A 24,486-nucleotide genomic window follows, 5' to 3' on the forward strand; every position below is an offset into this window, starting at 1 on the left:
TTCACCATCAGTAAGCCAGGGAGCTGGACTAAGTGCCCTTCTTAGTTCTGCCTTTGAGAATGACAGCCTCTTTAAATGGATTTATTAGTACCATATGTTTCGAAAGATAACACTCATCTTTTAGCATAAGGAGAACTTGGTTTCATTACCAACTTGGCATGCAAGTTTCAATTTTCAGTCTCTCAAGAGGCTATTAATCCATTTTTATGTGAGGTTACCTCGCTACAATACAGTCTTTGGAAAATACAAGGTGATAACATGAGAAGAGATCTCAAACCCACCAAAGTAGAGATGCTTATAATTGCAGTCTATCTAGAGTTCTAAGAAATGAATAGTCTGATAAATTTTTTGAAAGTCATCAATGGCAATGAAATGGCATATTCAGTAGGTGTTATTAAGAGTAATTATACTAATGACTGAAAAGAAAACAACATCTGTGGTTTGTCTGATTAATGGCTTAACGTAACAGTGCATCTGCTAATGGAAATGACACTCCTGGTGCTCTCAGACTATACTTTCGTAAGGCCTGGAAAATAGAAGGGCGTGTTGGAGAAGAAAAATACAGGGTGCCAAAAGGGCTCTTGGAAGTCAAACTTCTTCCCAGGGGTTTTGAATTCCCCTCTGGCTACCTTGGCCAGAATTGTGTAGCAAATTCAATGGACAAACGAGTTCCATCAGGTATTTAAACTCCTGTAGGTGAAACAAGAAGTCCATGGATGGTGCAAATGGTTAAGTGCTCGACTACTAGCTTGGTGGTTCCAACCTACCCAGAGGTGCCGCCAAAGACAGGCCTGGTGATCTACTTCTGAAAGGTCACAGCCTTGAAAACCCTATGAAGCATTTCTAGTCTGCACACATGGGGTCACTGTGAGTTGGAATCAACTCGACAGCTACTAAAAACAACAATGGCTAAACAACTAACTGCTCAGAGTGATTATATATATACGTATATATATGTATTTTTGCCTTTCGGTTCAGGAAGGTGTTATCCCAGCCTGAATTGGAGTACCAAAGTAGAATTGTACTAATTGCATTTATCATAGGCTTAGCTGCACTTATGGAAATTTTTCTGGAAGAAGCAGGTAATATTCAGGGAGTAAATAACTTTTTCTTTAAGTACCAGTTTCTCCTTTGAGTTCAAAGGAAAACTAAAGTTTCTACCTGTAGCTGAGAACCACTGCAGTGGGCGTTTCAGAGTTTATCAAGGTGAAATTGGAAAGCTATATATTGATCTCACTCTCTTCCTCAAGCTGTAGTTCCTTTTTGATAACAAGGTACTGCCTCCATCTGCTTCCTCAGGCTGCTCTTGGTGAACGCAGAATATATTATTTATCATAGAATGTATTCAGGCACATTCAGCCTGCAAGCTTTTGGCCATAAGGAAGTAGCATTTGCTATTAGCCTATCATAATGGAATCAACTGAAGAAAAACACAACATTCTGTTAGAAAAGGAATGCGGATCTTGCACCCAGCAAGCCAAATGAAATTTCCTATAAACATAGAGAAAAGTAGTTATATATCAGGCCTGATTCAAAACTGAGAGTCAGGGATCATAGGAGGAGATCACTCCCCAGTTTTATGGGAAGGCCAGGTTGCTTTTACTTACCCCGCAAAGGTGACGTCTCTACTGAGCAGGCTCCAGGGGAAGGCACAGAGAACAGTGCTTCGAAGTGGCAATATTTCTCTTGTACAGCTCAGCTAAAATACCATTTCTTTTTCCTGCGGCATTTTTCATTTCTCTGATTTTATCTGATGGTGTCAAAGTGAGGCCTTAAGCTAATGCTGTCTTGGAAACTCAGAGAAGATGATGGTTTGGAGAGAAACAACTGTGACCAACAAAGAAAAAAAGGAGGAAAAAAAAGTCTCCTCACTTGGCCAGGAGTGAAGAGAAGAATAGCAAGCCTGTGAGTGCGGGGCCCAGTCTCAGAACACTGAAGGCAGTGTTCTCGGGCTCTGTTGTGCGTTCACACAGCACCATCACTGTTCGACATGGCTCTTGCGTACATTTCTACTCTCTGTGAACCAATGAGCCAGCGTGAGCAAAATTCATAGGCAATTTTATTCTCTGTACATGGTACAAAAATGGCTTTGTCCACTTACCTTTTGTAGTGCATGTAATTAAGTGGGAGACAATTATAACCTATAACTCTTTTTGGGGGCCTGGAATATAATTCAGTAGCTGGGTTTCAAGGGCACTTAAGGAAGGAAGAAAAGACTCTGCAGTGACTTTTATGTGCGTGCTGGTTATTAATTTGCCCTCAAAGCTTCAGAAGTCTCATTTCACTGTAGTCATAGTTCTTATCGATTACTGTTTGATTATACAAAGCACCAACATATCATGCTTACTGATTATGGGAAGGCATCACACATACACACATCAGAATGATTTATGGGCTTATTGACTGCTTCAATTCGTGTCCTAAAATAATATTTCCATGTATAATCCTTTTACCAAGTTGCCTGTAACTCAGCTAATTGGGGCAAATGTTATGATCCAGTTGCCATATTGATAGATAGTTATTGGTGGGTCCATAATAAAGGGGAAAGGAGAACAAGCAACAAGCCTATTGTGAAGGTAAAAAGGGGGGAATGTCACCACTCTTGGAAATAAAAAATGAAATGGAAAGAAAGATCTTGGTTGGTTGCTAGGGTAATACTCTGTTACACATGAGGTTGCCACAAATTGCAGTCCAGTTGATGGCAACTGGTTTTAAATGTCCTCTTAAGTCGATAGATTAGGATAACTGTAGGACTTTGCTTTGCTGAGTAAATGAGGTGAATTTGGTGGGTCTCATCTGCCCTTCCTTAAGCATGAGCTTTTGAAGATGAACAATTTGAAGGACGGTGAAATCTCAGTCTGGGCCTCCACCAATTAATTTGGTTTCTGAAGTAAGTTTTTGCAAGAAAAGACAAAATAATGCTGAAGAACCATTATCTTAGACAGAGTTGATGGAGGCAGGTGGAGGGCAGGGATGGGCTCAGCTAAAACACAGACAGTAACCACAGACTACATTAGTGAATGGTAACTTTCTGGTCCTTTGTCATCAAGTAGTTTTTGTGATGTTCAGTATTCCTAAGCCAGAGCACAAAAATGGTGACAGCTACAGACATACTTTGGTCTACACAAACTTATATTTTAGATTAGTTGGCAGCATTTAAACGTAGGAACATTTCTTATAACAATGGAGTGTGTGTGTGTGTGTGCAACAAGCCAAAGAACTGACAACAATGGGTACACATTCCCACAGGTCAAGAGTTGGCCCTTGCTAAATAATGGGCACTCCCTTTGGACAGGGTACAAGTGCCTCCATTCCCCATTCTGGCTACTTCAGTAGGTTTAACTGCATTGCGAACACTTTCGATGATTAATGCCAACTATAAGGATACTTATTAAACTATGTGTATTATTGATAAGGGTAAGGTTCTTCAAGCAAACATTTGCATAGGACAGAAGTTCTCAAAATTTTTGGCATCAGAGCTCCTTTACACTCTTACAAATGAATGAGGACCCTAATGAGTTTTTGTTTATGTGGGTTATATCTGTCTATTTTTACTGTATTAGAAATTTAAACTTAGAAAAATTTTAAAATAATGAGTAACTTATTTAAAAATAACAATATACCCACTATATGTTAACATAAGTAACATATTTTTTAAGAAAAATAATATTTTTCAAATAAAAAATTAGTGATAAATTTTGCAAAAGTGTTTAATATTTTGATTAATATGAGACAGCTGAATTCTTATATCTTCTGCATTATGTTGTTTTGGTTGAAAGATATGTAGAAAGATCTAGCTTCATATAGACATACAATTGGAAAAGAGAAGATTCACGGACTTCATGCAAGATTCTTGGGGACTATGACAGTCATCTTTGTGTGTCCACTTGGCTAGGCTACTGTTCTGGAATTGAATAGTTCCCCCTCAAATTTCATGTCCGGCTGGAACCTCAGAATGGAACCTTATTTGGAAATAGGGTCTTTGCAGATGTAATTACTTAAGATGAGGTCATACTGAATGAGGGTAAGTTTGATATTTAATGACTGGTGTTTTTATAAGAAGGGAATGTACAGGCACAGAAACATGGAGGATGCCATGTGACAACAAAAGCAGAAATGGGAGTGATGTAGCTACAAGCCAATGAACACCAGGGATTGCCAGAAACCATCAAGACTGAGGGGCAAGGAAGAATTCTTCCCCAGAATCTTCAGAGAAGCATGGTCCTGCCAAGACCTTGATTTCAGACCTCTAGCCTCTACAACTGTGATAGCATAAACTTCTTTTGTTTTAAGCCACGCAATTGTGGCAATCTGTTGTAGCAGATCAAGGAAATTAGTATTACTACAGTCTCTAGTTATTCAATCAAACACTACTTAAGGTTTTGCTGTGAAGGTATTTTGTAGATGTGATTAAAGTCCATAATCAGTTGTGTGGGACTGATTCAATCGGTTGAAAAACTTTGAAGAAGAATTTCTGCCAGTTGGCAGCAACTTCAGTTTCTACGTGAGAATTCCAGCCCACCCTTCCTGTATTATAGCTTTTTAGGAGGTTCCTTACCTCCTCTCTCTTTTCTGAAAAACCTCTGTGGGGTTGTCTGCTCATATAAGCAAACTCCCTGTCGATTTCAAGGCATGGCTCTGCAAGTAGGACCACAAACAGCCCAATCACCTTGGTGGAACACAAGTCACTTGATCCTATTGGGAGGATTTTCAAGTCACATGTGAATAGTAAATAGAGAAATCCCTTGCAAGATGGTAGCCCAGCCAATCATTTTGGGAGAATCACAAGCCCATGAGATGTCATCAACTCAGATCTTGCACAAAAGTAACAATTTCTGCTGGCAGAGACGGCTTGTTCCCTGGACAAAAGTAACAACCCTCTTGGGTAGACAGTAACCTGGGAGGTGTCCTACGTGGTTTCTCCAAAGAAGCAGAGCAAAGGTAACAACGTTCAAGGTTCAGGGAAAAATCTCCCAAACTGTTTTTCCAAAGAACCAAGGCAAAAGGCCACACAAAGGAACCCATTTCCCACAAGAACAAGAGATTCATGTGGACAAAGAAGGGCTTCATTTTGTGAAAGACTGGGCAAGGAGCTGGTGTTTCATAAGGAATAAGAGGCAGTACAGTGTCATGGCTAAGAGCACAAACTTGAGTCCAACAGATCTGGGCTTGTGTCCCATTTCCATCACATGCTTAAGTGGACAAATTACCTAGCCTCTTTGAGTCTCTGTTTCTACATCTGTCAAACTTCAAAGCATTATTGTGGAAAATTAGACGAGAAAATGTATGTAAAATATATCACATAGTGCATATAGTAGATCCAGTAATTGTTGGCTCTCATAAGTATTAACATTATCACTAATATCAGTATTAATCCAGAAGCAACAAGCAACTGATAGGAGACTTTTAATCAGGAGCATGATATGAGGGCACTTGCCAGTTTGGGAAATACATTTGACGGCAGTTAGGATGAGTCATCAAAGGAGAATACTGGAGCCAGAGCAATCTATAACAGACAATTTGAATAGTCCAAGCACAAAGAAGTGACATTATTTAAGGGATATCATAGGCCAGTGCTCCTTCCACTGGGTCATCACATACAAATTTGAAATTGGTGGTTTAAGCTAAACAAGGGCAAAAGGTCTCTCCTTACATATAATTTGTAAAAAAGAAACGATATAAAATTTTTTGACATATTTAATTTCAGTACTTCATTGAAGAAATTTAGGGGAGGCTTTTAGAAGTTAAAAGTTGGAACTTAGAATGTCATTCTCTCTTATATCGCTACATGGCAAATTACCTAGGGGTTCCCAGAAAACTAATCACTAAGGATTCACTAGTATAGGATAAAATAACTGTATACAAGTCACATAAATATCTTTATGTATGTCTAGGATCTTATAAGAATTATATATGGCTGGGTATAAAATGGAGCTCTGGTGGTGCAGTGGTTAAGTGCTACCAGCTGCTAACCAAAAGGTTGGCAGTTCAAATCTACCAACTGCTCCTTGGAAACCTTGGGAAGTTCTATTCTGTCTTATAGGCTCGCTATGAGTCAGCATTGCCTCAACGGCAACAGGTTTTTTTGTTTGTCTTGGGGGGTATAAAATATTTACAGAGCTTACAAATTGTGGCTATTCACACTCAGTGAAATATATCTGTTAATATCTGGTTCCACTGGAGGTCAATTCAAGTGACCACAGGTAGTTGTAACAGGAGTCAAATGGTAGAACTCACTTGCCTAACTACACCACTGGTCTTATTTATATTTGGATCTGATAAGACATAATGACACCTTTTAAATTTTAAGCAAATTCTTGGCCTAAGCGTGAAGCTTACTCTTTATTTTAGAACACATACTGAACTAGTACTCTTCTTGAGAAGCTTGATACACAGCAGAATGTCAGTAGGCAGAATCCCAGGTTTTTCCAATATTGTATGATTTCAATAACCTGTAAATACTTAAATCCAAAAGGCATAAATATCTCCATGCATAATACTTTTGACTTAGTTAAGAAGGAAAAATATCAAACACTACAGAATACAGCAGAATTATGATATAGTTGCTTGTTCAATGTGGAATTTCTATTCATAGAACCTATTGACAGATACGTGTTTGTGTGTGTCATAATTCCTCTTTCAAGGGAATTAGGGGTTTTAGTTGGACAGTTGTGTTGGAACTATTGATTGGAACAAGTGTTATGGGAATCTAAAGAAAAAAAAATGAAGACATTAAATAAGGGAAACTGCATAGTGGCTTTTGTACATGGATTCCTAGTCATTGAGTGAAAGTACTCAGGTAGATTTTCTAGGTGGAAGGACGGATTTCCTCAGAGGCAGATATGCACAGTTATGCAGGCCCTGTGGCTGTCTAATAGTACGTATTTGCAAGGTAGCTTCTTGGGATAGAGGTGGAGCAGGACCTGAGAACAGAGAGATGTGACCTTCTTCATCAAGAAATAAAAGCTGTGTTTTAGCTAGATGTGCTAATAAGCAGTGTGTATAAAAAAATAAAATAAAATAAAAAAAATTTTTTTTTTTAAAGCTTACCATTCTACAAGACTTGTAGGTGAGATAACTAGGAATTAATAAAATTAAAATGATGGAACATGGAATACAAACAGAAAATGAAATAGGGCCTCAGAGTTCATTAGATCCAATATTAGCAAATCACTGAAAAAGGAGACAGAGAAAGATTAGTTTGCTTGAAGTCACAAGTCAATGTCACAACCAAAGTATCTCAAAACTTCTAATTCAGTGTACTTCTGTCACCTCACACTGTCTTATTGAGGTCACCATAATCGCTGTACTTCTACCCAATTGGTTTCTACCCAGCTCAAACCATTTAAGCAAAAAGGGAATTTGTTGGCTTACAGAACTAGATCCAAAGCTCCAACAATGTCATCAGCGCTCTCCTTACATGTTTTATACTGGCTTTCTCCATGTGGCTGACCAGATGGCCTTTAGGAACTCCAGACACACATCCCAACTCAGCCTGGAAGCTTCAAAAGAAAGTCATTCCTGATAAATTTTATTTTGCCAAAATCCCTGGGAAGACTCCAGTTGGCTCACTCTGGGTTGGGCGTGCATTCCTGACCAATCATTGTTGCCATAGGGATGAATACTCTGATTCATCAGCTCATGTGTACACCTCTGTGGAAAGGTCATACCTTTTAACCTCCTGGAATGTGTTCTTCACAAGAAAAGGGAGTTTTCTAATCAGAAGGAGGTCAGGAATTCCAGGTAGACACAAACAACAAATATGCGTTATGTTCATATTCTAAAATGGAACCTCATGGAAGGAAATACTTAGAACAGGAGCTCACCAAACACTGAATGCTAGCGATAGAAATAGTGCTGCTTTTCTTCTAAATAACATGTGAGCATCTGTAAAGACAAAATTAAAGAAAAATCTAATTTTTGGAGATAGAAGAAAAGATTGATTGGCTATGGTTCTTTCATACATATTCTTAACATTTAAAATACCTTATGTCCTTAGAAAATTGTCTGGTATTTAATAATGCTGCTAGTTCTCTTCCTCTGCACAGATACCAAAAAACCAAACCAACCCCGTTGCTGTGGAGTTAGTTCTGACTCATAGTGACCCTATAGGACAGAGTAGAACTGCCCCATAGAGTCTCCAAGGAGCACCTGGTGGATTCCAATGGTCAACATTTTGTTTAGCAGCCATAGCACTTAACCACTACACCACCAGGGTTTCCCTGCACAGAAAGGTAACCCATGTATAATTGTTCACTTAATTTGTGCCAAGGCCACTGCCATCACCTTTATTACCACGGTCTATGAAAACCTCTGTGGGGATTAATCTAGTGACATTTATGTCATAGAGTCTCAATTATAAGAACAAGTACTACACTATTCCATATTTTTGGTTTTCAATGTTAGAATTTTTTAATGTCTCAACTCCAAAAATGGCATACTATACCATTTCACAGCGCTTATTTCCCACTGCAGTGGGGCTTGCTTTTTTCTGATTTTTTTTTTTAATTTCAATTTACATAATTTTGGTTAATTTGATTTTAAGATTTTCATGCTATAGCTGGAGATGTTGCGTAATCTGGCAAAATTAGGTTACTTTTGAGGAAAACCAAAGACTCAAATGTGGTACAAAATCTTAATTAAGAAATTATCCATTGCTGTTGACTTGATTCCGACTCATAGAGCACCTATAAGAAAGGGTAGAAGTGCCTCATAGAGTTTCCGAGGAGTGCCTGGTGGATTCAAACTGCCGATCTTTTGTTTAGCAGCCATAGCACTTAACCACTACACCACCTGTGTTGCCAATAAAGATCAGTGACTTTGAGGGTTTATTAACTCTCATAAAAACTGTAGAGGTAGTGTATGGTTATGGTTAAGAGAACTTTTAAGCTAAACAGTTCTGGGTTCAGATCCTTACTTTTTGTTAGCTGTGTGACCTAAAGCAAGTTACTCCACCTCTGTAAGCCTTCATCACTGACCTCATCTGTAACATGGGGACACGGCCAACACCTAAGTCATAGGTTATACATGTCGAGCACTGGATATGCTATGAGCTCTAATTAAAGATTAGCCATTGTCATGGCGGTCATAATAAAATAATATATGGATGAAAAATGTAATAAAGTGAGAACAGAACATATTAAGTGCCTCCTTGGGTTTTGGTCCAAAAGCAGCAGGCTCTGAGTGCCACACTGTGATCTTTTTAATAGACTCAAGCATTTGATTCATCCAGTAGCATGCCTCCATGACGTCTTTTTTGAATAACCCGGTAAAAGCAGAAATATCAGATATGAGGATATCTTAGATTGTGCCTCAGCAGTAGGAAGAGCCCAGGGACCACATATTGTCTAGGAACACTGTTGCACACAAATAGCCTTGGGAAAGACTCTCAAAACCTTGTTCCACATCTCCAGAATTCCTCTCCATTCTACCAGTCCCTAGTAGTCAGCAGCACCCATGTCTTCCTGTCACTTCACTGCTTTTTCCCTTTGTTCCCTCTGTTACTTTGTCATCTGTATAGTATTTTGATTTCCGGTTTCTGATTTCTAGGATCTGCCTCAACCTTCTGTGTCTACTCAGGGCATGAATCCTATCTCTGCTGTTACATCAGTGACATTAGTTAGAGGTTCTCCAACTGCATGTCTATGAGTGGCCCTTCCCACAATTCCGCATAAGAACTAACTCTGAATTGATCCAAAGACTGCAGGAAGAGAGGCCTATGTTTGGTATTCCATCCACCTCCGCAGCAATTAATATTACACTATACCTGGTGGATAATTTTTTTCTGGGAAACTCTTTGGGAAAGATGTATTCAAATTAGCTTCATAAGACTCAAAGGTCATATTATCATAATTCTCGCTTTCTCACATATTAATGTTTCTGAAACCGTGAGGTGTGTTACAGTTGATGTGTACCTTCAAAGAAATATTTTTAATTCCAAAAGGCTATTATATTAAATTCATAATACACGGACAATTGATGGCATCTTAGAACTCAAGGTAAATGATAATATGCTTTGTATTAGAGGTCCTTAAGCATGCTTTGCAGCTTTGGCTTCATATTTTGCTTCATAAATGCCGTATAACAGAGCTAAAAGGTGATAGGTCTCTGGGAGGTGTAAATGGTTTGTGTGCAGCTAGTAACCAAAAGGTTGGCAGTTAAAACCTACCCAGTGGCACCATGGAAGGAAAGGCCTGTTGGTCTGCTTCTGTAAAGATTACAGCCAAGAAAACCCGGTGGAGCAGTTACGCTCTGTAACACATGGGGTGGCCATGAGTCAGAATTGGCTCAACTACAGACAGCAACAACGAACAACAACAAACAACAAGGGGTAATATCCCCAAGGGCTATAGAATACTAGCATCAGAGCATCACAAGTCTAGGGTAGTATTAAGCCTGGATGGCACAGTTATGTCTGACCTAACCTCTAAAGCTTCTATACAAAGTCAACAACCTTTCTGCATCAAGAGAGGCTGCTAGACCACCATCAGGCATAAGGTTGGTGGTATTGTTGAGTTGATTTCAACTCATAGTGAGTCCATGTGACAGAGTAGAACTGCCCCATAGGGTTTTCTAGGTTGTAATCTTTACGGAAGCAGATCACCAGGTCTTTCTCCTGCGGAGCTGCTGGATGGGTTTGAACCACCAACCTTTAGGTTAGCAGCCCGGCATGTAATCGTTGCGCCACCAGGGCTCTTTTCACAGAAGATGGAGTAGTGGCTAATTTTACACAAAAGGGTTATTTCCTGTTTGACCTTTTGTTGGAATTCTTTCAGCTTCCTGATCAATTTGAACATGTTAAACAGTTGGTTATTATCTCAGGGAAAGCCTACAGTACATTTGAACTCATTTACTCTTTCTTTCTCACTTAAATTGAGAAATAAACATCACCACAGGGCTCACACTGAGGTTTAAGTCAATTTTTCCCACCTGCACTCAACATTTTATTTGCTGCTATGAAGAAAGAAAGAAAGAAAGAAAGAAAGAAAGAAAGAAAGAAAGAAAGAAAGAAAGAAAGAAAGAAAGAAAGAAAGAAAGAAAGAAACAACAAAACAAAATGAAAACCTTGCATATTTTCCAACAAGAAGCTGATTTCTAAAGCATATGACCAAAATTAAGTTTATATTCCAGTATACAAACACAAGATTTTAAAATTTTTTATTTACTTGTCAGTTTGTCGTACTGTGGGGGCTCATGTGTTGCTGTGATGCTGGAAGCTATGCCACCGGTATTCAGACACCAGCAGGGTCACCCATGGAGGACAGGTTTCAGCTGAGCTTCCAGACTAAGACAGACTAGGAAGAAGGACCCGACAGTCTACTTCTGAAAAACATTAGCCAGTGAAAACCTTATGAATAGCAGCAGAACATTGCCTGATATAGTGCTGGAGATAAGCCCCCCAGGTTGGAAGGCACTGGGGAAGAGCTGCCTCCTCAAAGTAGAGCTGAACTTAATGATGGAGTAAAGCTTTCGGGACCTTCATTTGCTGCTGTGGCAAGACTCAAAATGAGAAGAAACAGCTGCAAACATCCATTAATAATTGGAACCTAGAATGTATGAAGTATGAATCTAGGAAAATTAGAAATCGTCAAGAATGAAATGGAATGCATAAACATCGATATCCTAGGCATTAGTGAGCTGAAATGGACTGGTATCGGTCATTTTGAATCACAGTCATATAGTCTACTATGCTGGGAATGACAATTCGAAGAAGAATGGTGTTGCATTCATCGTCAAAAAGAACATTTCAAGATCTATCCTGAAGTACAATGCTGTCAGTGATAGGATAATATCCATACGCGTACAAGGAAGACCAGTTAATACGACTATTATTCAAATTTACGCACCAACCACTAGGGCCAAAGATGAAGAAATAGAAGATTTTTATCAGCTGCTGCAGTCTGAAATTGATCAAACATGCAATCGAGATGCATTGATAATTACTGGCAATTGGAATGCAAAAGTTTGAAACAAAGAAGGACCAGTAGTTGGAAAATATGGCCTTGGTGATAGAAACAATGCTGGAGATCAAATGATAGAATTTTGTAAGACCAACGACTTCTTCATTGCAAATACCTTCTTTCACCAACATAAATGGCGACTATACACATGGACCTCGCCAGATGGAACACACAGAAATCAAATTGACTACATCTGTGGAGAGAGACGATGGAAAAGCTCAATATCATCAGTCAGAACAAAGCCAGGGGCCAACTGTGGAACAGACCATCAATGGTTTATATGCAAGTTCAAGCTGAAACTGAAGAAAATCAGAGCAAGTCCACGAGAGCCAAAATATGACCTTCAGTATATCCCACCTGAATTTGGAGACCATCTCAAGAATAGATTTGACGCATTGAACACTAGTGACTGAAGACCAGACAAGTTGTGGAATGACATCAAGGGCATCATCCATGAGGAAACCAAGAGGTCACTGAAAAGACAGGAAAGAAAGAAAAGACCAAGGTGGATGTCAGAGGAGACTCTGAAACTTGCTCTTGAGCGTAGAGCAGCTAAAGCAAAAGGAAGAACTGATGAAGCACAAGAACTGAACAGGAGATTTCAAAGAGCCTCTTGAGAAGACAAAGTAAAGTATTATAATGACATGTGCAAAGAGCTGGAAATGGACAACCAAAAGGGAAGAACACGCTCGGCATTTCTCAAGCTGAAAGAACTGAAGAAAAAATTCAAGCCTCGAGTTGCAATAGTGAAGGATTCCATGGGGAAAATATTAAACGATTCAAGAAGCATCAAAAGAAGATGGAAGGAATACACAGAGTCATTATACCAAAAAGAATTAGTCGATATTCTACCAGTTCAAGAGGTGGCATATGATCAGGAACCTATGGCACTGAAGGAAGAAGTCCAAGCTGCTCTGAAGGCACTTGCAAAAAACAAGGCTTCAGGAATTGATGGAATATCAATTGAGATGTTTCAACAAACAGATGCAGTGCTGGAGGTGCTCACTCGTCTATGCCAAGAAACATGGAAGACAGCTTCCTGGCCAACTGACTGGAAGAGACCCATATTTATGCCTAGTCCCAAGAAAGGTGATCCAGCTGAATGTGGAAATTATAGAACAATATCATTAATACCACATGCAAGCAAAATTCTGCTGAAAATCATTCAAAAATGGCTGCAGCAGTATATCGACAGGGAACTGCCAGAAATTCAGGCTGGATTCAGAAGAGGACGTGGAACCAGGGATATCATTGCTGATGTCAGATGGATCCTGGCTGAAAGCAGAGAATAACGGATGTTTACCTATGTTTTATTGACTATGCAAAGGCATTCGACTGTGTGGATCATAACAAACTATGGATAACGCTGTGAAGAATGGGAATTACAGCACTTAATTGTGCTCATGAGGAACCTTTACATAGATCAAGAGGCAGTTGTTTGGACAGAACAAGGGGATACTGACTGGTTTAAAGTCAGGAAAGGCATGCGTCAGGATTGTATTCTTTCACAGTACCTATTTAATCTGTATGCTGAACAAATAATACGAGAAGCTGGACTGTATGAAGAAGAACGGGGCACCAGGATTGGAGGAAGACTCATTAAGAACCTGCGTTATGCAAATGACACAACCTTGCTTGCTGAAAGTGAAGAGGACTTGAAGCACTTGCTAATGAAGATCAAAGACCACAGTCTTCAGTATGGATTGCACCTCAACATAAAGAAAACAAAAATCCTCACAACTGGACCAATGAGCAACATCATGATAAATGGAGAAAAGATTGAAGTTGTCAAGCATTTCATTTTACTTGGATCCACAATCAACAGCCATGGAAGCAGCAGTCAAGAAATCAAAAGATGCATTGCATTGGGTAAATTTACTGCAAAGGACCTCTTCAAAATGCTGAAGACTAAGGTGCGCCTGACCCAAGCCATGGTATTTTCAATCACGTGATATGCATGTGAAAGCTGGACAATGAATAAGGAAGACTGAAGAAGAGATGACGCCTTTGAATTGTGGTGTTGGCGAAGAATATTGAATAGACCATGGACTGCCAAAAGAACGAACAAATCTGTCTTGGAAGAAGTGCGGCCAGAATGCTCCTTAGAGGCAAAGATGGGGAGACTGCATCTTACATATTTTGGACATGTTGTGAGGAGGGATCAGTCCCTGGAGAAGGACATCATGCTTGGCAGAGCACAGGGTCAGCGGAAAAGTGGAAGACCCTCAACGAGGTGGATTGACACAGTGGCTGCAACAATGAGCTCAGGCATAACAACGATTTTAAGGATGGCGCAGGACCGGGTAGTGTTTCATTCTGTTGTGCATAGGGTCGCTATGAGTCAGAACCGACTCGACGGCACCTAACAACAACAACTTATTTAAAAAAAAAAAAAAAAGGTGTAACTGACCTGAAAGTCAGAGCTTGGGTTATCATAAACTCATAAAGAGAAGTTTTTTCTCCTCTCAACACACCAGCTACACAACAATATCCTAAGCTCTTGGAAGGTGAGTGACCTTCTCTAAGACCCAAAAACTGGTGGGGCCTGGGATTTATTGAGATTGCACAAACGGGCATGGTTTTGAAATCCCACGAATCTTTGATGAGGAGAATACTGGAATCCATGGCATTATATCTGAATAGATGAAGATAATTATGATTTGGGGCCTTCAATGGTGGGTGAGGCCAGAGACATACTATCCTTACCCATTGCTGTCCAGTCTATTCCAACTCATAGTGACCGTATAGGACAGAGTAGAATTGCCCTATAGGATTTCCAAGGCTGTAATCTTTATGGAAACAGACCACCACATCTTTCTTCCTTGGGGCACCTGGTGGGTTTGAGCAACCAGCCTTTCAGTCAGTAGCCAAGCACTTAACCACTTCGCGAAGAGGGCTCCTTACAGACATACTACAACTATTGAAATGCAGTCATTAAAAAGGGAAATCAAGTAATTTTTATGAAGGCTAATTCTTTATCAACCACTGGAGCATCTGTCAGGTTATGAGCGTGCATTGGAATCAGTTTAGACAGGCTTGGTTCGAATTTCACGCCTGCCACATTTTACTTGTTGTTTGACCTTGGAAAGCTACTTAATCTCTCAGTCTTAGTTTTTTCATCTGCAAAGTAAGCATAATAATATCTAATTTACATGGTTATTTTAAATAGTGTGTACGTATATATTATATATATATATGTCAGGTATGTGTATGTATGTGTGAGCTTGTATATACATATACTTCTTATTCTGGGATAACACAAGAAAACCAAACTCATTGCAGTCAGATTGATTCCAACCCGTAGTGCTATAGGGCAGAGTGGAACTGCCCCACAGAGTTCCAAGACTAAATCTTTATGGAAGCAGACTGCCTCATCTTTCTTCCGTGGAAGCGGCTGATGAGTTCAAACTACCGACTTTCAGGTAGGCAGCTAAGAGCTTTAACCACTGTGCCACAAGGGTTCCTTTTTTCTGGCATAATAAGTACTCAAACTGCAGTTACTATTATTACTACACTCTCCCCAACCCAACTATAACCTCAGAAGCATCGCATCTACCAAAAACCAAAAAAACTAAACCCAGTGCCAATGAGTCGATTCCGACTCATAGCAATCCTATAGGACAGAGTAGAACTGTCCCATAGAGTTTCCAAGGAGTGCCTGGCAGATTCGAACTGCCAACCCTTTGGTTAGCAGCCGTAGCACTTAACCACTATGCCACCAGGGTTTCCATTGTATCTACCAGCTTTCATTTTTTCCCCATCAATATGGGAACTGTACGATGCAATTCATCTTCTAGGTTATGATCCTTTATCACATCAACCCCTACTCTCTGTTTGGTTAAGAAAAGCTGAGGGGATAGGGCTTAACACAAAAGTCATACAAAAGCCCGGTTTCTAGGAAACAATGCCTGTGGGTCAGGGACTAGTCCTATAACTGCCTATTTCTGTGGTTTGGGAAAAGATACGGCTAAAAAACTCACTCAAACCCTCATTTAAAATTCTTTCTGGAGCCTCCTCCACAAAAACTTCCTGCGAACAACTGGTTTAGAAACAAGTAACCTTATTCAAAATGAGTAATCACAATGGAAACATCATAAAATGACAGACAGATCCCACGAAGACAAAAGGAGAAATGCAGCAGGAAAAACAGGGCAGGAGGTCGGGAAGGGGCCTCTTGGGCTCCACAAAAAGCCAGCCCCAGAGGAGTTAGAACTGAGGGACAGGGAGATCAGCTGTCTCTGGGCATGACAACGTCAGCCTAGCCTTAAAAAACCAAACAAAACCTATTGCTGTAGAGTCGATTCCAACTTATAGAGACCCTACAAGACAGAGTTTCCAAGTTGCACCTGGTGGATTTGAACTGCTGACCTTTTGGTTAGCAACGGTAGTTCTTAACCACTATACCACCAGGGTTTCCAACTTAGCCTTAAAAAACCAAAAACCGAACTCGTTGCCATCAAGTCGATTCCGACTCGTGGCGAACCTATCCTTAGGGGCTTTTTAAAGTCCAGTGGGCCGTGGAAAGGGAACCATATTGGTAAGACCAGCTTTACCTCCTTTTTAAGGATATTTTAACGACCTAACAGTCTAAAGAGTAGAGTCTCTGTCTGGCACAGTTAAGCTCATAGCTACTAACAGAAAGTTTGGCAGTTTGAACCCATCCAGAGGTCCCTTGGAAGAAAGGCTTGATCATCTGCTTCTGAAACCTCACAGCCATGGAAACTTTATGTAGCGCAATTCTACTTAGCAACCTGTGGGGTCACTATGAGTTGGAGTTGACGTGACAGCAACTGGTTAATATTCACTTCTGCTAGACTTCCAAAATCTCATCTGAGCTATACCTCTTCACAAAGACACACACACACACACCCCACCTCCCCTCCCCCACACACCCACACAGAGCTCTGGGGCCAACCGTCTTGCAACAGTCTTTTCGTTCATTAAAAAGGGAGCAGGTGATTATAGCTTGATGTTGCACGTGTAAGAGTCAAAGAATTTTTCCTATTGTCCAAGGAGGGAAGAAACTCTATCCAATGAATTTCAGCTTCAGTTATTTGATCAATGATTCCAATGTAAGGGACTGGCATGTAAAACGGTTTTTGGCAGGATGAGATGATTTAGGATGACCCTTAAAAAGGGCAATACGGCACTGATGACTGTAGTGAGCTTTTTCTTTTTCATTTTTTTTGTATCAAATAGTCAAAAGAATTGGTACCTTGGTTTAGTGCTAGCAGGATTTTAAGGCCTAACAGGTTCTACTCTCCCTTGTAACACAAGGGAAGATACCACAGCTCAGAGCTTTTGGCAGGCACCATTGTTTACATGGAACGCAATGATTTAAACTGTTATTTATTTTTGCTATTAACGTCTAGTGATGGCAACTGATGTAAGTTTCCCATTTATGGAAGGGATGAATGTTTTTTTAAAATAAATTTAAGTAAAATGTTAATTGAAAGAAAACTACAGAATAAATAACATCATGTAGTTAAGGTGACATGCAAAGGACTAAAATGTGGGGACCAGAGAATTCATTCTTTCATTTATTCCGAAGGCATTTGAGTACAAAAACCAAACACACCATTGGATGATCAATAAATGTGTTTGGTGGCTGGAAAAGTTATACTCTGTGCACCATCCTGCATGTCTTGGTTGAGCAGAAAGCAAAAATACAGAAATCTTTGCTGGGATAGAGCCAAGGACAAATTCTGACCACCCTTGGAGCTAGTGCTAACATCTCCTCTTTCCTTTCTGTTCTTATCCCTGGGTACCCTGTTTTGCATTTTGTTTGATTGCACAAGCCACCTTCCACCCTTTTGGGAATAGGCCGAGTATATCAGAAGACAGGGAATTAATCAGTATTTGTTGAATAAATGAATACATAAGTGAATGAATAAGTAAACAGAGAAAACAGATGAGCTGAGAGGGAAAGCTGCAGAGGTATCTGATTGTTCTCGGCTCCCCTGTTTTAATCAGGAGGAGTGATACAAGGTGCACAGTGGGATCCTAACAAGGAAGGTAGCACCCTGCTTGGCCCAGATGGGGAACGTGAAGACTGAACCAGCAGGAAATTAGAGAAAAAGCAGTTCCTTAGCAAGTGTTTGTCTTCTCTCCAGATGTGTTCGCAAGGCTGGCTGAAAACCCCATGTAAACAACAGGCCCAGAAATGACTTTTCAGGCAAGCCAGAGGAAGCTGGAGCTTATAGCCACCTTGCATAGACTTCAGAGGCAAATGTATTGATTCCTAGTTTATAGGAATTCTGAAAATAAAAGTCGTGGTTGTTGGTGGAAAGGCAAGTTATAAAATGCTGTTAGGAGTGAGAACTCAACCCAAAATAATAAGAGAGAGAAACAAACAAAACACGACATAGAATGAGCCTGTCTTTGTTCTCTGCCTGGGAGGGGCATTGTGTGACACTGAAAGCTCTTATAGGGACAAGAGACAGTCCCTCGTGGCCTTGTGAAAGTTGTTTTCATCCTAGTTGATGGGATGATTCATTGGAGATTGGAGAAAATATCAGTGGCAGAAGCAGAGAGAAACACCAGAGTGTTTCTAAACTATTGTTCTTGGTTCTCTGGCTTTTAGCACTTCTTATTTTGTGTTATAGTGATTTACCAACACATCCTCTCTCATCTTCTGAATTGGACCCTCCCAGAAGACAGGATCCACTTCTTGAATTCATTTTTGTATTCTCCATAGGACTCATCATTCGAGAAATAGGTGCTCAGTATAGATTGGTTAAATGTACCAATGAAAGTACACATTTGAAAATCACTACAGCTGCCGTACAAATTCTTTCCTTTAAGTGTTTGAACACCTACTATGGGGCAGATGACACACAGCCTCGAAAACCTGATGAGGCCACTGGGCTGTAACTAGCTAATGAAGGTTGTGGAGTAGGAAAGTGGCACTACCACAAAGCTGCTCTTCAGGAGAAAACATCCAGCTCATCCAATCAACAACTCTAGGAATATCCTCTCCTCCAGAGCCTTCCCTTGCCTTCCAGGTATCACGGATGCACGGTTCAAAAGAAGTCTCCAAAAGATGGCAGCTAACGCAAAGGAATGGCTCCCATGCCAGGATTTCATCCCAGGCAAGCTCTAGTGGTGCAGTGGTTAAGCTCTCAGTTGCTAACCAAATGGTCAGTGGTTTGAACCCCAGCTTGGTCAGCAGTTTAAATCCCAACTCCATGGGAGAAAGATGTGGCAGTCTGCTTCGGTAAAGATTAAAAACCCAAACTAGTTGGCAGATGATGGATTCTGACTCATAGAGAGTCTATAGGACAGAGTAGAACTGCTCCCATAGGGTTTCCAAGGTGGAAGCAGACTGCTACATCATCCTCCGACAGAGGGGCTGGTGGGTTTGAACCACTGACCTCTCTCTTGGTTAGCAGCAGAACACTTAACCGCTATGCAACCAGAGCTTCTCCCATAGAGATTACAGCCTTGGAAACCCTATGGAGCAGTTCTACTCTGTTCTATAGGGTCACTGTGAGTTGGAATCACCTCAAAGTCAATGTTTTGTTTTGTTTTAAATAAGAAAGGACATGCAAGAGGAGACAGTGGGGGTGCCCCTCTAAAGCGCAGGTGCATTAGCCTCTATTTCAGGTGGCTTTAAAAAAAAAAAAAAAAAACCTGCTTTCCTTGAAAATTTGCAATTAAAAGGAGTGACCTAAGCATTTATTTTTACTTTCCAGCAGGAAATGTATTCCTGGGTAATCAAATACCCAGAGCAGCTCTATTTCACTAAGAAAAGTCAGCTAATAAATGTAGAATGAGTGACAGAGTTAGAAAAAAGCATTTTGCAAACCCTAATGCCATTGATTCAAGCATGAATTTTGAATTGGTGTTAAAATTATTAGGTAAGTGGAAAAATAGCATAGAATGAGTAAAACACAAGTCAGATCTCATCTCTCCACTGATCAAAACTTGGCTCTGGCCTCCATTTCACTCAGAATGAAAGCCAAAGTCCTTACAGGGGCCCTCAAAACCTCACACAATCTGCACTCATTGCTTCTCTGATTTCACCCTGGCTATGTCCCCTCGCACTAGACACATGTCCCCTCACTCATGTAACCCTAGCCACATTGGCCCCCTTACAGTTCCTTGAATAGACTAGTCATACAGCCTCTTTAGGGGTTTCACTCACCATCCCCACTATCTGGATTGTTCCTCCCTTGCTGTCTGCATGGCTAAGTCTGACTTGAAACAAGTCACTGCTAAGGTGTCTTAGTTTCTAGTGCTGCCATAACAGAAATACCACAAGTGGTTGGCTTTAACAAACAGAAGTCTATTCTTTCACAGCCTATGAGGTTAGAAGTTCAAATTCAGGGTATCAGCTCAGGGGAAAGTCTTTCTCTCCCTGTTGGCTCTGGAGGAAGGTTCTTTGTTATCAGTCTTCCCCTGGACTAGGAGCTTCTCAGCGCAGGGACCTTGGGTTCAAAGGAAGCACTCTTCTCCTGGCACTACTTTCTTGAAAGTAGGAGGTCCCCATGTCTCTCCGTTAGCGTCTTTCTTTTATATTTCAAAAGAGATTGACTTAAGATACAACCTAATCTTGTAGACTGAGTTCTGCCTTATTAACATAACTGCCTCTCATCCTGCCTCATTAACATCATAAAACCTAGTGACCTAGTGCCCCTGAATTGATTCTGACTCATAGCGACCCTGTAGGACAAAGTAGAACTGCCCCATAGAGTTTCCAAGGAGCGCCTGGAGGATTCGAATTGCTGATCCTTTGGTTAGTAGCTGTAGCACTTAACCACTAAGCCACCAGGAGGTAGGATTTAAAACACATAGAAAAATCACATCGATGGCAAAATTATGGCCAATCACACAGTACTGGGAAACGTGGCCTAGCCAAGTTGACACACATTTTTGGGGGACACAATTCAATCCATAACATAAGGGTTAACTTCTCACCACCTACTTATAATCATAGAGTCCCTGGGTGGTGCAAACAGTTAATGTGACTAATGAGCTTGGCTGCTAACCAAAAGGTTGGAGGTTCAAGTCCACCCAGAGACACCTCAGAAGAAAGGTCTCGCAATCTACTTCTGAAAAATCAGCCATTGAAAACCCTATGGAGTGCAGGTCTACTCTGACACACATGGGGTCGCCATGAGTTGGAGTCTATGGCAACTGATTACTAGTTATCCACAATCACACCTCACCCCATTCCATCCTGTGGCATTCCCAATGTCTTTTTCCCTACTCTTTTCTTTTTTCTATTAGGCACTTACAAACTTCTAACCTATGATAGAGTTCACTTACACCGGGAGGCTGAGATTTTTGCCTTTTGTTCTCTGCAAAAACCCTAAGCATCTAGAACGGCCCTTGGAATGCAGTAGATGCTCAAATATTTGCTTGAATGTATTCAGTGAAAGGTTTATAGGTGGAGTTACCTTTTGTGAACCTCCCTTAGTAAGTGGCTCCTATGTGCCTGTGTGCGTGCCTATGCCTGGGGTTGGAGCACAGGGTGGAATGACCTCTGACACAGAGGGGCAATCTTGGCCCCGGGGGAACTCACTGCCATAAGCATATGAGAAGTGGCACTTAATTAGAGGAGAAATGCATTAAAACTGAGAAATTAATGAACTTGGGGAAAAGAGAATCAGCACCTCTGACAAAAGAAAATAGAAAAAAAATGCAGCAGAGTCCGAGAGAGAGCAGCACCTATTTCCAGAGTTTGGGCTTTTCTAGAAGAGCTTCTTGAAGCAACTTCTCAAAAATTCCATTGAGCAGCTGACAGAGTTCTCTCAAAGTCCAGGCAGCTCCTCTGAACCTTCCTCATTCTGTGACCCAGTCTAGAAGTCATCTCGGAGTCTGCATTCCGGTGAAAGATGCTTTCCTAGCTCTGGAATAAGGTGATCTATTTTTTGACTCTGGGAGTGCTCTTTCTTCTGGGAGAGCAGGACATCAGTTAGTATTACCTGCCTGGAATCAGAAAGCAGAGGGGAAAAGGCAGGATTTTCTACCCATGAAAAGACCTAAAGATTTTTGTCACTTAATAGCCAGAGTGACCATAATATATTAAATAAAAGAAGATACATTTGAAAGCAAAAGATGGAATGTCTGGACGACAGCTGTAAACTGGGACTGTACACCCTACTAATAACACTATAACCAGCGTGTTGTAGCCTGCTCCGACCAGCTTGCAGGGCTGATTGTGCACATCTCTTCCCAACTCCACATTCAGTGATGCCACATTGGCAGCTTAAAATTGGCCCTTGTAGGAATATTTATACAAAGGAAATTGGCAAACACTGTACATCAGGGCTTTTTTCCCCTGGAGAGCCAGTTGTTATACATCTATCAGTACGCCACTGACTATAACCCTTCCTTTCTCTAATTTTCCCTTTAAATTCTTCACCAGTTGAGGGCTCTTGCTTTAGTTAATTGATTATCCTATATCCTACCTATAAACTGTACTTAATTTATGCTTCTGATTAATTCTTTTTTTTGAGTACATCTTCTCAAATGGAATGGACTATGGATCCCTAAATATCCCAAACTTAACTGTGATAAAATTGGATGAATGAACTAGTCTCTCGTACCAAATTATTAAAAGCACAGGAATCACAAGGAAGTTGCGATGAATTATTTTTGCTGCCTGTAGCACTGGAGAGAGTAATTCTCAGGTAGATACCTGAAAGCAGGTGGCAAAACCCCATGTGTGCTGCCCGTGTCTGCTGATGGCTATGTTTTTACCGCAGGAGAATAATGGCATAATCTAACTGGAACCCTGTTGACAAAGGAACGAAGTAAGTGCCTCCACATTAACGCAGTCTGTGAAGTCATTTCTTTCTCCTTTCTACAATTGGCTTTGTCTTTCTTTGTATCTAGGATCTTTTGTGTTTTCTATTCCAGCAAGTTTGTAATTCAAAAGGCCAAGAAATGTTCGTTAGGGGTCTGCAAATCCATGAGCACTAGACATTATCTCTAGATTGAATAAGTATCAGAGTTTACGCATACATATATACTATTTTTGAGATGTGGCTAGGTGTTACTGGGAATAATGAAATACGAATCTTATTAGAAGTGTTGCTGAATTCACAGTATGGTTTACCATAACACTCATTACACAGTAACACCTTGTTATAATGTGTCAAACAAACACAATTTGCTCTTATCGTATAGTAGACAAAAATCTTCTGTGGGGAAGAAAAGGCTGGGAATAGGTCATCTAGATCAAGTTCGTCATATACATCCATTCCATGACGGAGAACCAGAGAGATGGAGGGACGTAAATGTGTCACTGTGAAATGACAGAGGCTGGGCTGGAATCCAGGTCTCTGGGTGCCTAGCCCAGGGCTCTTTCAACAAGGGCTGTATCCTGCCAGCTGGCTCCAGCCTTCCAAGGCTCCTCATGGAATGCATGGGTCCCTACCCTTTGACCTCTGACTGTTTAACCTCTGCTAAGGCAGTCTGCAAGAAGTCCTGGTGGTGTAGAGGTTAAAGCACTCGGCTGCTAATCGAAAGGTCGGCAGCTCCAAGCCACCGGCTGTTCCTAGGAGAAAGATGTGACAGTCTGCTTCTGTGAAGATTTACAGCCTTGGAAACCCTATGGGGCAGTTCTACTCTGTCCTTCTTGTAGGGTCGCTCTGAGTCAGAACTGATTTGGCGGAACACAACAAACACACACTCATAAGGCAGTCTGCATCAAAGGGCCAGAGTGCTCAGCTCAGAAGGTGTGCTACTTTTCAAGGTAAGGCTTGCTTATTGCAGAGAACCAGCTGCGGCCTATTCCCTGGGCAGTGGAGCACACACAGGGATTGTCAGGAGTAACCGGGCCCCAACTCTCCCTTCTACTGCAGAATCCACCAGTTGGCAGCCTTGCCTTACCGTTCACCCCAACCCATCCATTTTTCATACTGCATCCTGAGTGCTATTTTCAAAATGGAAATCCATGACTTTATTCAACAAATATTCGAGCCCCATCACATGCTGTGCACTGGGGACTCAGCGCGAACAACAGAAAGTTTCCACTCCTGTGGAGATAATGGAAAAGGGGTGGGAGACACGCTGTAACAAAGACAGGAGGGGGTGGTAAGGGCTGAGGGGACAAGAAATTCAGAGCATGGAATAGAGATGGGGTCTTGAGGGTGTTCTGAGGACTAGGACCAAAATCTTAAATGTGGCCTACAGGACTCTGCACGATCTGACCCAGGCTGCCTCTCCAGCCTCACCCTATACTGCACATTTTCTCACATCTACAACCCAGTCAGATCCTGAACTCTACCAAGAAATCCCCTGCCACTGGGCCTTTGCACGTACTGTTCCCTTGGCCTGTAATGCTGTTCTCTCTCTTCCTCAACTTCCCTACTCTCCACCCTTTCTTTTCGTAGTAAACTCAATTACCACTTCATCAGGGAACCTTCCTTGACGCCCTCATGCCACTTCTCCTTCAGAGCTATCTTCAAATGCATAATTTGCCTTCCTGTGGTTATTTGATTCATGTCTGTCTCCTCCAATAGAATGTAAGCTTCATGAAGGCAGAGACTACATATTATTTTGCTCAGCCTTATAA

The sequence above is a fragment of the Loxodonta africana genome, chromosome 2 (assembly GCF_030014295.1).
Source record: "Loxodonta africana isolate mLoxAfr1 chromosome 2, mLoxAfr1.hap2, whole genome shotgun sequence".
NCBI classification, from domain to species: domain Eukaryota; kingdom Metazoa; phylum Chordata; class Mammalia; order Proboscidea; family Elephantidae; genus Loxodonta; species Loxodonta africana.